Raw genomic sequence first — 12942 nt, 5'->3', positions numbered from 1 at the left:
ACATCTTCTAACATTTACTGTCCAGATCTGTGAAAAAACAATTTTTTTATCCCTATATCTTGTTTTTAATGAATATTATTGATACTCATCGTAGTTTCACAGGTAAAACTAAGCTGCATGGAAAAGATAGAAAGTTTTGCTATTACATTCTAACCAGCAACAACAGATACTGAAAAAGAGGATTTATTTTGCAATATCACTGCTGTTTGAAATTAAATCATAGCACCAACTCTGTGAGGTTTTGATCACTATATAGAGTAAAAGCACTCACACTTTAAAATCAATGCTAGAATTAACATAAATAGCATGGCAGGCTTACTCACCATTCACATAAATATACATATAAAAGTAAAGGTTAAAAACCTGTGACAGACTGGCGACCTGTCCAGAGTGAACCCTGCCTCTCGCCCGTAACGTTAGCTGGAGATAGACACCAAAACCCCTCCTGACCCCACTAGGGACAAGGGTGTTAGAAAATGGGTGGATGGATGGTTAAAAACCAAAATGAATGATTGAGTTGTAATAATGAACTCGCTAATGAGAGGACCTGGCACGAGGCAAACCACACTGATGCTGAATGCTTTAGTTTTATGACACCAAAAAGCCTTGGTCTGTCCCAGCAGGCACAGTGGGCCTGCTGGAATGTGGTGTTTTGTGATCTTTTCTCAATTGAGTGCCCAGTTTCCAAACTGAAAACAATTCACCACAAGAAAAGAGAGAAAAAAATTTAAAGAATTTTCTAATAATTTGTATTTGTTTAGAATTCCAGCTACATGTAATCTGAACTGTCAGCCATACATACCTTAAGATTTTGGATACATATACCTGAAATCTTTAAATATTAATACTTTATAGTTATTAAGCTATTATTATCATTAGATATCTATACCATAGATTTTTTTATGTCTTACCTTGAAGAAACAATCCACAGTTGCAGCTAAAATACCAACTCTAGAATATTAGTTTTACATATTGAAATTATTGTGTTATGATGTGCTTTGCTTACATAATGAAGACCATTAACTATATGTTCCCTGATATGTTGATGTCACTTCAGGAGGCCCAGCCAGTCACCACATGTACCCTTCAAAAAATCCATGGTTCTCATATAACCTGAGAAAAAGCCCAATGTTAGAACTCAGTCCCTCTCAGTGGAGTTTTGTGGATATCTTTAATTGAGGCAATGTGTGTGTTCACAATAACCAAACCACTAATGGACTTTTTATTGGCCCCATTTCTGTGGTTTTTCAATGCAGTCTCAATATTTCACAAGCAACAATAAAGCTGTGCACTGTTAAACACAAGGCTGATTATAAAACGTCTTAAACAGTACCCCAAAACGTGTTGCTTAATTTAGTTAATTTAGTTGTTAGCCAATATAGAGGGTTTGCGTCATGGATTTCACTATACCTTGTCCTCAACCTTATCCAAGGTTGAGGACAATACAAGGTTGATGTATTGTCCTCCACCTTGTTAATGATGAGCGAAAGCTTCTCTGACTGTAGCAAACTTTAAATGTGCCATTTACATTACATTGAATCATGTATACTTTTCATTATTTGACTTTCAGTAACTTTAAAATGCATTCATACTTGTAAATTCTTTCACATTTTATCATGTTGCAATAGTCTTGAAAGTGCGGAGAGCATTTGTTCAGCACCCCGTTCTCTGATACCCTTAAAAAAATCTAGTGCAACAAATTGCCTCTGAAAATTGCACAATACAGTTGCTCTCTGGAGGTCTCAGTGGTTTGTTACAGAGCATTAGCAAACCAACAGTATTATGAAGACATCAAGGAGCAGAACAAACAGGTCGGGGATTAAGCTAGGAGAAGTTTAAAGAACGCTCTGATTATGATACATCTTAAACTTTGAACATCTCACAGAACACTATACAAATCATCATCTAAAAATGAAAAACGGACTGAACTCATATGGCGCTTTTTCAGTCATTTTTACCACTCAAATCACTTTACACTAGAGTCACATTCACCCATTCGCACTCACAAACATATTTATGCACCGATACGCAGATCGGTAAGCAATTTGTGGTTAAGTGCCTTGCCCAGAGGCACATCAACATGTGGCAGGAGGAAGCTGGAATCGAACTTACAACCTTCCGATCGCAAGACGACTACTCTACCATGCAGCCACAGTCACCCTTATGCAGAAAAATGGAAAAATGGAATCTGTCAACAAACATGCAAGTATTTTGAACGAAAGCAATTTTAAGTTTTGTTTGCTCTTTGCTACAGGCCATGTAGGAAACCAGAAAAACTCGTAAGATGAGATCCTCCCAGACAAGATCTAAATTTAACATTTTGGTAAGCATAAAACAATGTGAAACATGGTGCTGGCACCATTATGATGTGGGGGAGCCTTCAGTTCATCGGAGAACAGGAAACTGGATAGAGTCGATGAGGAGATGGAGGAGAGGTAAATTGGGGAAAAGGCTTACATTAATGCAGAGCTAGGACCCTAAACATAATGCTGGAGCAAGAATTGAATGGTTTAGATCAAGTCATAATAATCTGATAACAAGAGCCACTCAGAGCTGAGACCAAAATCTCACTGACAATCTATTGTAAAACTTGAAAATCCATTATCACAGTTGGTCTCCATCCAATCTGACACAGCTTGAGCTATTTTCTACAGAGGATTGGCCAAACATTTAAACTGCAGGAAGAGCTGGTCGGGACTTGCCCAAAGAAGATCTGCAGCTGCAAATGCAAGCTATACTTTTTATTGGATTTTTTTAAAAACTTTGAAACTATGTATGCTCCCCACTTGTTCCGTTTGATAAAAATTGAGTTGAAGTTTGGGGTTGTAAAATTACACAATATAAAAATGTCAAGGGAATATGAATAATTTTTTCAAGGCACCATATATCCTTGAAGACAGCCATAACCCGTCAGGAGCCTGCAATGTAACAAACTGCCTGCTTTTATGACATGAAAGAGGGGCTCTAAAATTCCTTAGAGAGATGATTCCTCCAGACATTAGGAAATATGCTTTGTGTAAATAATAATCTCCGCTTCCGTCACAGCCAAGACAGTTGTTCAGTGCTGACCATCTATGTAGAATAGTTGCACGCTGTCCAAAATGAGAAGAAGCACCAGTCTTTAAGGATTAGGTCTGGAAAAAAAGTCTCACGGAAAGAAGAGGTTTTAAAAAGTTGTAAATATGAGATAAATTCATTGTAATCTAAAATAAACTTGTTGATTTCACAGAACTGCCTTTAAATTGTATTTTTGGTGATGATAACACATGTAAGAAGTGAATTAGAATTTGAAATGCACAGAGTTAATTTCAAGCAGGACATGAATGTTTCTTGATGTATCAGCCAATCATCTGCTGCCCCACTGACACTGTTAATAAACCTCCGGGGCCCTTTGAGGCCTGACACAGATCTATGGTTTCAAATACGAAGAACATAACATCTGTATTTTCCACTTTGTCCATTTTGGCTTCGTGATCTTGGCGTTCTGGTCCTGACACAGGGCCCAGATCACTCCCGGGAGTCCTGAAGGAAGCTTCTCTCAGTCCCATATTGGAGCCATTTCCTGTCTCTGGAGTGAGCAAAAGGGATGACCCTCGGTGACCCTCTCGTATAACCGTGCACGAGTGCGCTCGCATGCACACATGTGCAGACGCTTTTAAGAGCACACCCCCACAGTGAGAACAAGGGAAGTCGCTCACACTTGAGCGGCAGTAAGTGAATTATTAAATCTCTCAGCTGTCTGGTACATGATATCTCGCCACAAAATAATGGCAGAGCAAATATAATTACACTTAACGGCTTGTGATATTGAAAAGCTTCAGTGTTTGTTTGAATTTTGAGCAAAAGCAGTAACACATTTTTTTGGAACACGCATGGCTCGAAAATAAATATCCGATCAATTTTCCCACAATTTGTTAGCACTGTGAGAAAACACATACGACGAGAGGCCTCGATGTATGGGAACAATTAAGGAATAAAAGGTCACATCTGGAGATTTCTCAGTGGATGCTATTGTTTCTCTGTTTTTGGGACTTGTGTGAACTCTGATAGTGAATGAAACAGAAGCTCAAATGACAAGACAATTACTATAGCAGCACTCCCAAGGCTGAGGCTTTTAAACCCGATGGCTTAGATAAGCATGCTTAAAAAGAAATGCCGTGGAGGGGAAAGAATAACGAAGTGACAGAGTTGAAAATGAAGGGGAGGGAAAATGCCTGTTGAATAGTCCAGCTCCAATTCTGTACAATGACAGGAAGTCCTGTGCTTTTGCTCCATTCACAGTTATATGAACAATAAACACAACAGTGAGCTAATCTACAACCTGTGATACAACTGACCAAATGCTAACCTTACTGCACAGCATAGACTTGAATAAATGTATTGTAAGTCTTGGGACCAAGAAAGTCTTATAGAAGGCTCATCATACGATGAGTCAGGAATGCAGAACAAGAGAGTTTAAATAAAAATTTTAACAACTCTGAATAATCTTGTTAAACAGCTTTTACTCATAAGACTCAAAGATACAGTAAGTTTTTTGTTTTCAAGCCTTTAGAAAAGTTTAGAGTAAGCTCGAGAAGGTTTGTTTATTTGTGTCTCACATCATCCAACTCTCTCATCATAGAGTTCATGATAGAGAACCAGGAAGATACATATTGAATTGACATTATGCACCATTAGAACGGTGAACCAAAAATAAAGCCTAAAGACTTTGATTATTTCCTGTTAGTTACAACTTTATAGAGCAAAGCTAGTCCCAGAGTAGAAAATAAAAAATGTACCGTACTCTGTATATTCCTACAGTTTGTGTACCTTGTACACACAATTATGTAACTGCATGATAACTATCCTCCATTTTTTGACTCTTCAAAATATATATTTTTTAACCTAGAGATTTCTTGCGTGCAGCAGATCATTTGTTATGTATTGAACATATAGATCATCCAAGTGTGTGGTGATGTAAAACCCTTCAACTTCAACTTAATCAAACAAATTTTGATGTATTCTTGGAAAGCATGCTTTCCAAGAATACATCAAAAGTTGTTCTATAAAGCTTTATCTAAAGCAGGTCTCAAACTCCAGTTCTCAAGGACCGCTGTCCGGCAGTTTTTAGATGTGTCACAGGTACAAAACACTGGAATGAAATGGCTTAATTACCTCCTTCTTGTGTAGATCAGTTCTCCAGAGCCTTGCTAATGACCTTATTATTGTATTCAGGTGTGGTGCAGCAGAGGTACGTCTAAAAGGTGCAGGACAGCAGCCCTCGAGGACTGGAGTTTGACATCCCTGATCTAAAGGATAAAGTTTCATCTTATGAGGTGGTCATCAGCTCAAATTTCCATTCTAAATGATATTAAAAGCTGTATAATCATTCTACACAATTAAGTAATGAAAAACCACAAATTGATATGACATTGGAAGATAATTAAAATTTCTCAGTAGAACTGTCAATTTTATTAATTAACCTGTTGCTACTTCATGTTAGCAATTTCCACAAAGAGTTTTAGACTCACATATACATCAAGTTCTTATTAAATTGTTGAATTATTATTGATAAAGTGATAGAAATTCTTAATCTGTTGTTGAACACTTTTCCAGTTAACTGTGTCAGTGCTGCAATTTCTTTTACGAAAAGTGAAACTGAAATTGCTCCTTAACTTTCTGCTCGGCGTCCATATTTGTGTGATCCTCCCTTTCCCTTGCTCTGCCTGCTCAATTTCTGCAGGAAATCTTAACAATAGGAAACCTCCAGGGCTTCTGAAACTTAGCTGGAAAACAAACACACTCAAGCTTGTGACCTCATTTACACGTAGATGAGCATACATACAAAACGTCAACCGTCAGCTGCTCATTAACTTGTACATCAAAAAGAAAGCATTCATTCTTCTTAAAAGGAAATCCACTTGTGACTCATTGATTCATTCAGACTTCTCATTACAAGATTAGGGTAAACAGGGTGATGAACAAGCACAGCTGACCTCAGCATTTGGCTTATTTGTCTAGCAATAGTGACGGAGTGACTGAAGGAAACCCTGCCCAGTCAAAGACAAAAACAACCCTTTTTGGAACATAGCTGAAAGCAGGTTTTCCAAGAGGGGACAATTATAAGGGACTTTTCCATCATTAAAAAGCTACGTGAAAGGCATTGTGGAGCTTTTTTCGATTCTGTTTCCTACCAATATTGATTTAAATGGAAGTCATTGGGGCCAACGTAAATATTTGCAAAGCTGTAGAAGAGAAAATGTAATGTTAAAAGAACCTTTATATAATCATGTAGAAAATTTCAACACAGCACATAAGCATCTGTCACAGAACAACAAAAATAAAGTGGTGGGAAACCAAAAAGTTGAAACCAGAAGGTTGATATCAAAACTAAGTGATATCGAGATGTTTTCAGAACTTTTGACCCTCTTGTGGTCGGACGTTTACATAATCTCATCACTGGCGTGATTGCTGCATGACTTTTTATTTTTTTTGTGGAATAAATACAAGTCTTCTTTTGAGGTTGAATTTTTAAAAGTACAGAGATATGTTTGAGGTTCAACATTCCTAACAAAAAAATATAATGATAAAATCTTAGCAAGATTGTGCTGCTTATATCATTTGTAATCGTATTTCAGTCTCTCATGGTATTTTAAAACACTTCAACCTCAAATTGGATTTTTTTTCCTTTCAGATTAAAGATAAACATTTGAATCATGAAATGCCAACAATCTGGATGCTTCTTGCACAGCGGAAGCACTGCAAGGGTATCAGGAAAATCTGAAATATACCGGTCCATTGCAGATGAAGGCAGCAAGTAATCCTGACCAGATGACTTCTTGTGCTGCTCTTTAGTTGTGGTCAAAGGCCAAACAATGTTCTGCCCAAAGCATGAGGTATACAGCTGAAAAAGTCGAAGTGAAAGTGAGCACGAAGAGGGAGCACTCAGACCTTATGATCTCAGTCATCATCTGGTTGCACAGTGGGAGGTCAAAGAATGGCACGTCCAAACACAAAACACACACCCACACACAGACACTCTTATTTTATACTCCCACCGAGGAGCATAGACTATACCTGTGGAGATGTGATCTGCAGAGAGACAGAAATGCTGCATTCGTGCACAGAGTTCAGCACAGCAGACATTTTTGTTTGACCAGGGCCAGCCATGTCAAAACTTAACTTTCACACAGTTATGACATCAAAATGAATAAACAAAGTCCATATTGCCAACTGTGTCAAAGCCCTTTGGCCATGCATTTGACCGTGACATAATATTCTTCTCGTTCTGCTGCCGACTCTCCAGCTTCAGCCTTTCTTGTTTGCTTCACTTGGCATCATATTTCCGATGTGGGTGTATTCACCTTTGCCTCCTCTGACATGTCACCAGTAAACAAACCTCTGCTTGTAATTTACAATCAGTAAAAATGGTGCAAGTAAAATAACATGTAATAAAGTCAGGAGCAAACACTGTGACCTATAATCTCAAACTCTACAGTGTTAGTCCAAACTTATGGGAGAAAGAAAAAAGCAGTAAGATCCCCGTTTAAGAGCCATAACATTAGGACAAGAAGCCATGCATTAATGAGGACAACTTCTTTCAAAAAGAAAACTTTAAAACTCAGGAGGTGAAAGCGTTTGCTAACTTAAACCAACTCTTAAAAGCAAAAGCAAATATAAACAATTCAAGCACAAAATGACACAAGTTTAACTTTGTCACACATTCCAAATTGGGTTTTTTTTAAAAATCTGTGTTATATCTTATTTGATAACATTTAATAAGATGTTTTTATTTTATTTTATTTCATTTTAAGCGCATTTATCATGATATCTTCTGCTTACGGCTGGGCTCCTTTTGACCTCCTTTCTCTCAGCACTTTCTTGCGTTAAACTGTGAGGACAACTTTCAGAATCTCCTCCCTGCTAACACCCCCGGCCTCCAGTTGTCCATCCTGTTTTCATGTCAGAAGTCACGCCAATAAATGACCCCACTCTGAGTAGAATGCGATATCCTTTAGACATAAAGGCTGTGAGACACGCCAAGAATGTAATGGTAAAAGCCAATGGGCACGTGCATGCTGACATGTCTTCACAAAAAGTAGCCTTGAAGCATAATGTGACATTTGTTGTGGATTGATGCAGGATCAAATTGAATTGTGTGGCATGTTTTGGTCTATACTGTTCTGGTGCGTGGTTATCAAGGCTGTTGCAGATTTCTGCCCAGGTCCTTCTTGAAAAATGACATCTGGATCTCCACAGGGTTTTTAAATAAAGAAAATAGAAATAGAACCATAACATGTCATGAAGTGAAAGGTAAATTACAGAGTACATACATGAGCAGAAGACATGATCAACAAAAGAAATCCTCACAATCAGGTTATTGCTCAACCAAAGAAACTCACAATGCACGGTGCTGCATTGTCCTTGTTGAACTGCTTGCAGAGAGGCACAGCAGTTCTGTTATGGTACTCAGCAATCTGAAAACAATCCAGTGAAGCCCCACCAAATTTCCTACAGAGTGACAACAGGGTCTGGGGACAAACTGTGATAGAAATCTGATTCCTGTTTTTGTTACACAGACACAAAGAATAAACAGAAACTTAATGGGTTTTAATTTTTCACTCTAATTCCACAACAATGACATTTGATATAAGTATGTAAGACTTACAGTGTCCAAGTCTACACTATGTAAACCTTTGTGAACAAAAACTGACAATTCAACATGGCATTTTCATTGAAAAAGGCAGCATGAGTTTACTTAGAATCCAACAAGTCGTCTGCTGAAACAGAAGAGGCCATATATGTACAGAGTGTGCAAGAATGAACTAAATTCAGAGGAAACAAGTGTGTGCAAGCAAACATATTGCTTCATTCTCATGTCTCTAATATTTTCTCACTTCTCATTTTTGTTTCTGGCTATAAGGGATGATCTGAAACACCAGAAGCAGTCATTTCAGTGTATAATCATTGCGTTTGTTGACAATCTGTAAAAAAAGAAATTTTAATTTTTGTTGGAAAGGCAAATCTGTGCAACCTTGAAGTGCATTTGTTGTTTTATTGAATTTTTACTTATAACCGTACCCTTCAGCCCTAGTTTGAAGACTACCGGTAAATCCATCAAAATAACTTTTGTGGGCAACTGACTTTTAGCATAACTGGAGGTATCCCACGTCTCACTCAGGGACAGTGGCAACAGATAAGACAATGTAAAAGGGGTACATTGAAATAATAATAAAAATACTATGTATTTTTATTTGCATTCTTTTTAGTATACCATTCTCAATAACCAATGGGAAAACACTTATTAGCATTACAGCTGTTAAACCCTTCTTATAATTGCCAAGCATGTTTCTCTTCATTTTCGATAAAGAGCTCCAACTCTTTGAGATCGGAAGGCCTCCTTGCCATCACCCTAATCGTTAACTCTCTCCACAGATTCTTTGCCAAGTCTGGACTCGGGAAAAAGTGTTATGAATGTAACTTCTAGACAGAACAAACTCTGTTGGTAAAATTAAACTGCTACTTTAAATCTAAACTCTAAGGATTTTACTGTCTCAGTGTGGCTTGAGGTGATTTGTGTAAACACTCTTTTCTCTCCTTATTATTATTTCCTCCAAGGTCCATTATTTTTGTGGTAAGCTCTTTTTTGTTGATTAAGCCACTGCTGACATTATTATTTTTAATTGATTTTGTTTTTCTCTTAGATATAAAACACTCCTTGGCCCATCTCCCATATCTTTTGCCCTGTTTCTCTCCAGGGTGGAATCACTAACCAAGCTACCTTCTGCAATTAACTTTGTGTACTCTTTGTTTTTCTTCTCCCATAGGGAGTGATCCAGAGCCCATTCCTCTGGCATTTTTTCTGTCTGCTTCCTGTCCTTTCAATCTCAGTCCATTCCTAGAAGACTGCAGGTCACAGTGAGCCTGGCACTCTTGTAGGTTTCCTCTTGTTCAAAGGAAGTGGTTCCTCTCCAGTGTCGCCACATGCTTGGTACAAACTCAATCTGGTTGTCTGGGTTTCCTTTAACAGATAACGTTTTAAGTAACTGCTACAATAGGATCAGCTAGATTTTACTCTAATGTACTATATTTAGAACTGAATCTGAGTGTATGATTACATAATACTAGACTGATGTGAATTGAGTTATTAGTGAAGGAGATTCTATATAACATTAAATGAACTTGACCCGTTTGTCATGTATTATAAACTGCAGCTACATGAATGAACTGATCAGAACTGAATAGACCAGCCAAACACAACAAGCTATCGACTTGGAGTGGGCTTTTACTGCATGAATGTTTTAGTAGATAATTGTTAGCATCGAGGATGACTAAGCCATTGTTTCCCATCGTGCTGTTCAATAATATTACACAATTAATGTTTGTTGGCTCACAGACTGATGATGCAACTTTGTGAAAATAAAATGAAGTAAAATAAAAAGCTGCAGTGGTTAAAGACCTACAGGTTTATGAGATTGTTTTAACAATTCCTGGAAGCTAACTACATTAGTGTAGTTAGCAAGTACACTAATGTAGTTTAGTGTACTTGCCCATCACAATTGTATTTTAATTTTATTCACTTTAGATTCAGATGCTAATATTATTTTATGCCTATTATTATTACTGTTCTTTTATGTTGCATGTGTCCAAACCTACATGATATCATGACATTTTTGTGCCCAATGACTGTTTGATGGTGATGAAATTAAGCGTCACTGTAGTAGCTGGAAGTGACCCCACTGTGTCTGTGACAGAGACAGAGGACCAGTTTTTGGGGTGTAACTGAAACCTCCCTGTTGTTGACGGAGTCAGGGGTTCCTGACCTTGGGTTGTGAAGTAAAGCTCCAAGTCCTGTCCAACATGCAGGGAGAGGAAATGGAATGGATCTCTAATTGATGCCCTCATATGTCAGACAATTGTTTTCCTTCACCCAAAGGGTGAAACCTGGGTCACTTTGAAGAAGCTCACATGATCCTATTTGGGTGTCAGAGCATCAATTGGACGCAAAGACGATGCGAGCAAGACGAGAACATGAACATTTCTGGCTGGGACTCAAATTTAGATCCTTTTTGCTGCAGCAAATAGTGCTAACAACTGCATAAAAGGTAAACTGTATTTGTACAAATAAAAATATCAAAGCTAAATATTTATGAAGCCTCCCTCCCTTCAGTCTAACCCCTAAATTAAATTACGTGACTGAATGCCTTCAGGAATCGTCCGGACAGTAAAAAGATTCCATGCGTAATTTAATCTCAGTGTATATGCACCTAGTTAAAATTTTATTATATGAAAAAGTATGGAATACTACTCTGGAGGAGTGGTAGAGATCAATTGTGTGCTCCTTAAGTTATTATTGAAGAAATATGTTACTGAACAAAAGCTATGAGAATTGCCTTTTAAATTTTATCAAGAATAAAAAAAATACCACAAATCATGTATCGAAAACATATTGAGTATTTGTGTTCTGGTTTTCATCTCTTTGTATATTTATCATGTCCTTGTTTGATCATATCGGCTTCTATCTTGCCTTTTCAGTTCATCCGTTGGTATTCACTCTCTTAGTTTACTCTTGCATTTTGTTCATTGTGATTTTCCTTATATTAGTGTTTCTGCATTTGAATATTGTTTATGTTTCCCTCAGCGTATCTCATGTCCATTAGTCTCCTTCCCTCAACTTGCCTGTTGAGCCTCCTCTCACAGCTGCAACCCGTTCCCACGTCTTGTAATCAAGCTCCTCATTATTAGAGTGCCTCTCATTCTGTCACTCACTGCTGACTTTTTCTACTTGCCACTTAGTGGGCTCCTGAGTTTTCTCCAAAGTTTCATCCTCTGTTTTCCTCTGGCGTTTTGTGACTGTTCATATTTATGGTCTCTTTTTCCATTAAAAACTTGCTCTGCGCCTGGATCCTTTACAAAAACTGACACAGGAAAACAGGGGACCAAATAAACATCTGGAAGAAGATGTTTCAATCATACATAACAACAAAAGTGCACATTTTATTTGTACATTTTGCCATACACGTAAAATACTACATGTGGGAGAAAATTAAGAGTACACCTAGAACTCATCGTCCTAATGGAAGCATTAAACTGTGGAGATGGTTTTCTTAAGTAGGAACGGGGAAACTGAACAATTTTGGTCATAATGAAGCTACTGGGCAGTGACATAAAGTACTTAAATGCTGCAAAATACTTGACTGTAGTGAACCTAATGGATTTGTTTTGTAAAACATTTAGCCAACCATGTATCCTTCTCCTTCTTCCCATGCATGACTGTGTTTAAAGTATTACCTAAGGTCTTATTAAAACACTTTCACATTTGTGGTTGGAATGTTACATTGTGTAAAAATAAAAGAAGGAAATAAACTCTTCTGCATAGAGTTGTGTTTCAAAATGACTGAGGAATTATTTCCCATCTAAGAAAGTTCATAAAAGATGTCAAAAAAAAAAAGACCTGACAGCAAACACAAAAAAGGAACAAACATTTAGACACAACATGATTTCCATTTGCTCATCTCCGTCTGGTTAGTCTTAGAGCTTTGAACAAAGTCAAAAGCTGTTCTCATCAAAGGTAATCAGAACGGATGGATCTGCTTTCTGTCACTCTGAGCAGACACACGACTTACTTCTTTCACTGGAGTTCATCCTTCAGTGGTATTACAAAGTCACTACTAGGAGCTCATTAAAGACAACTCTACATTGCTGCAGCATGAGAAGCTTGTCTTGAAGTGCCATTAGAAATTGTTGAAGATTAACCATATAGAAGTAAAAGCCACTTGTACAGTTAGTCTCTGCAGCTGCACAAAGCCAACGTATCCTTATATAGTGAAAGTTTCTCTCCAAAAACTAGCAGCTGCTTTCCAGCATTTTTGCTTAATGTATATAGTTTATTACTCAGCTGACAAAAAATCTGCAGAAATCCCTCGTAAAGTTATTGTGAGGTTATGTGAAAAAACTCTTATT

This window comes from Gambusia affinis, linkage group LG17 (genome assembly GCF_019740435.1).
Source record: "Gambusia affinis linkage group LG17, SWU_Gaff_1.0, whole genome shotgun sequence".
Taxonomy (NCBI): domain Eukaryota; kingdom Metazoa; phylum Chordata; class Actinopteri; order Cyprinodontiformes; family Poeciliidae; genus Gambusia; species Gambusia affinis.
The sequence above is the reverse complement of the archived record's forward strand: the minus strand, read 5'-3'. Positions refer to the sequence as shown.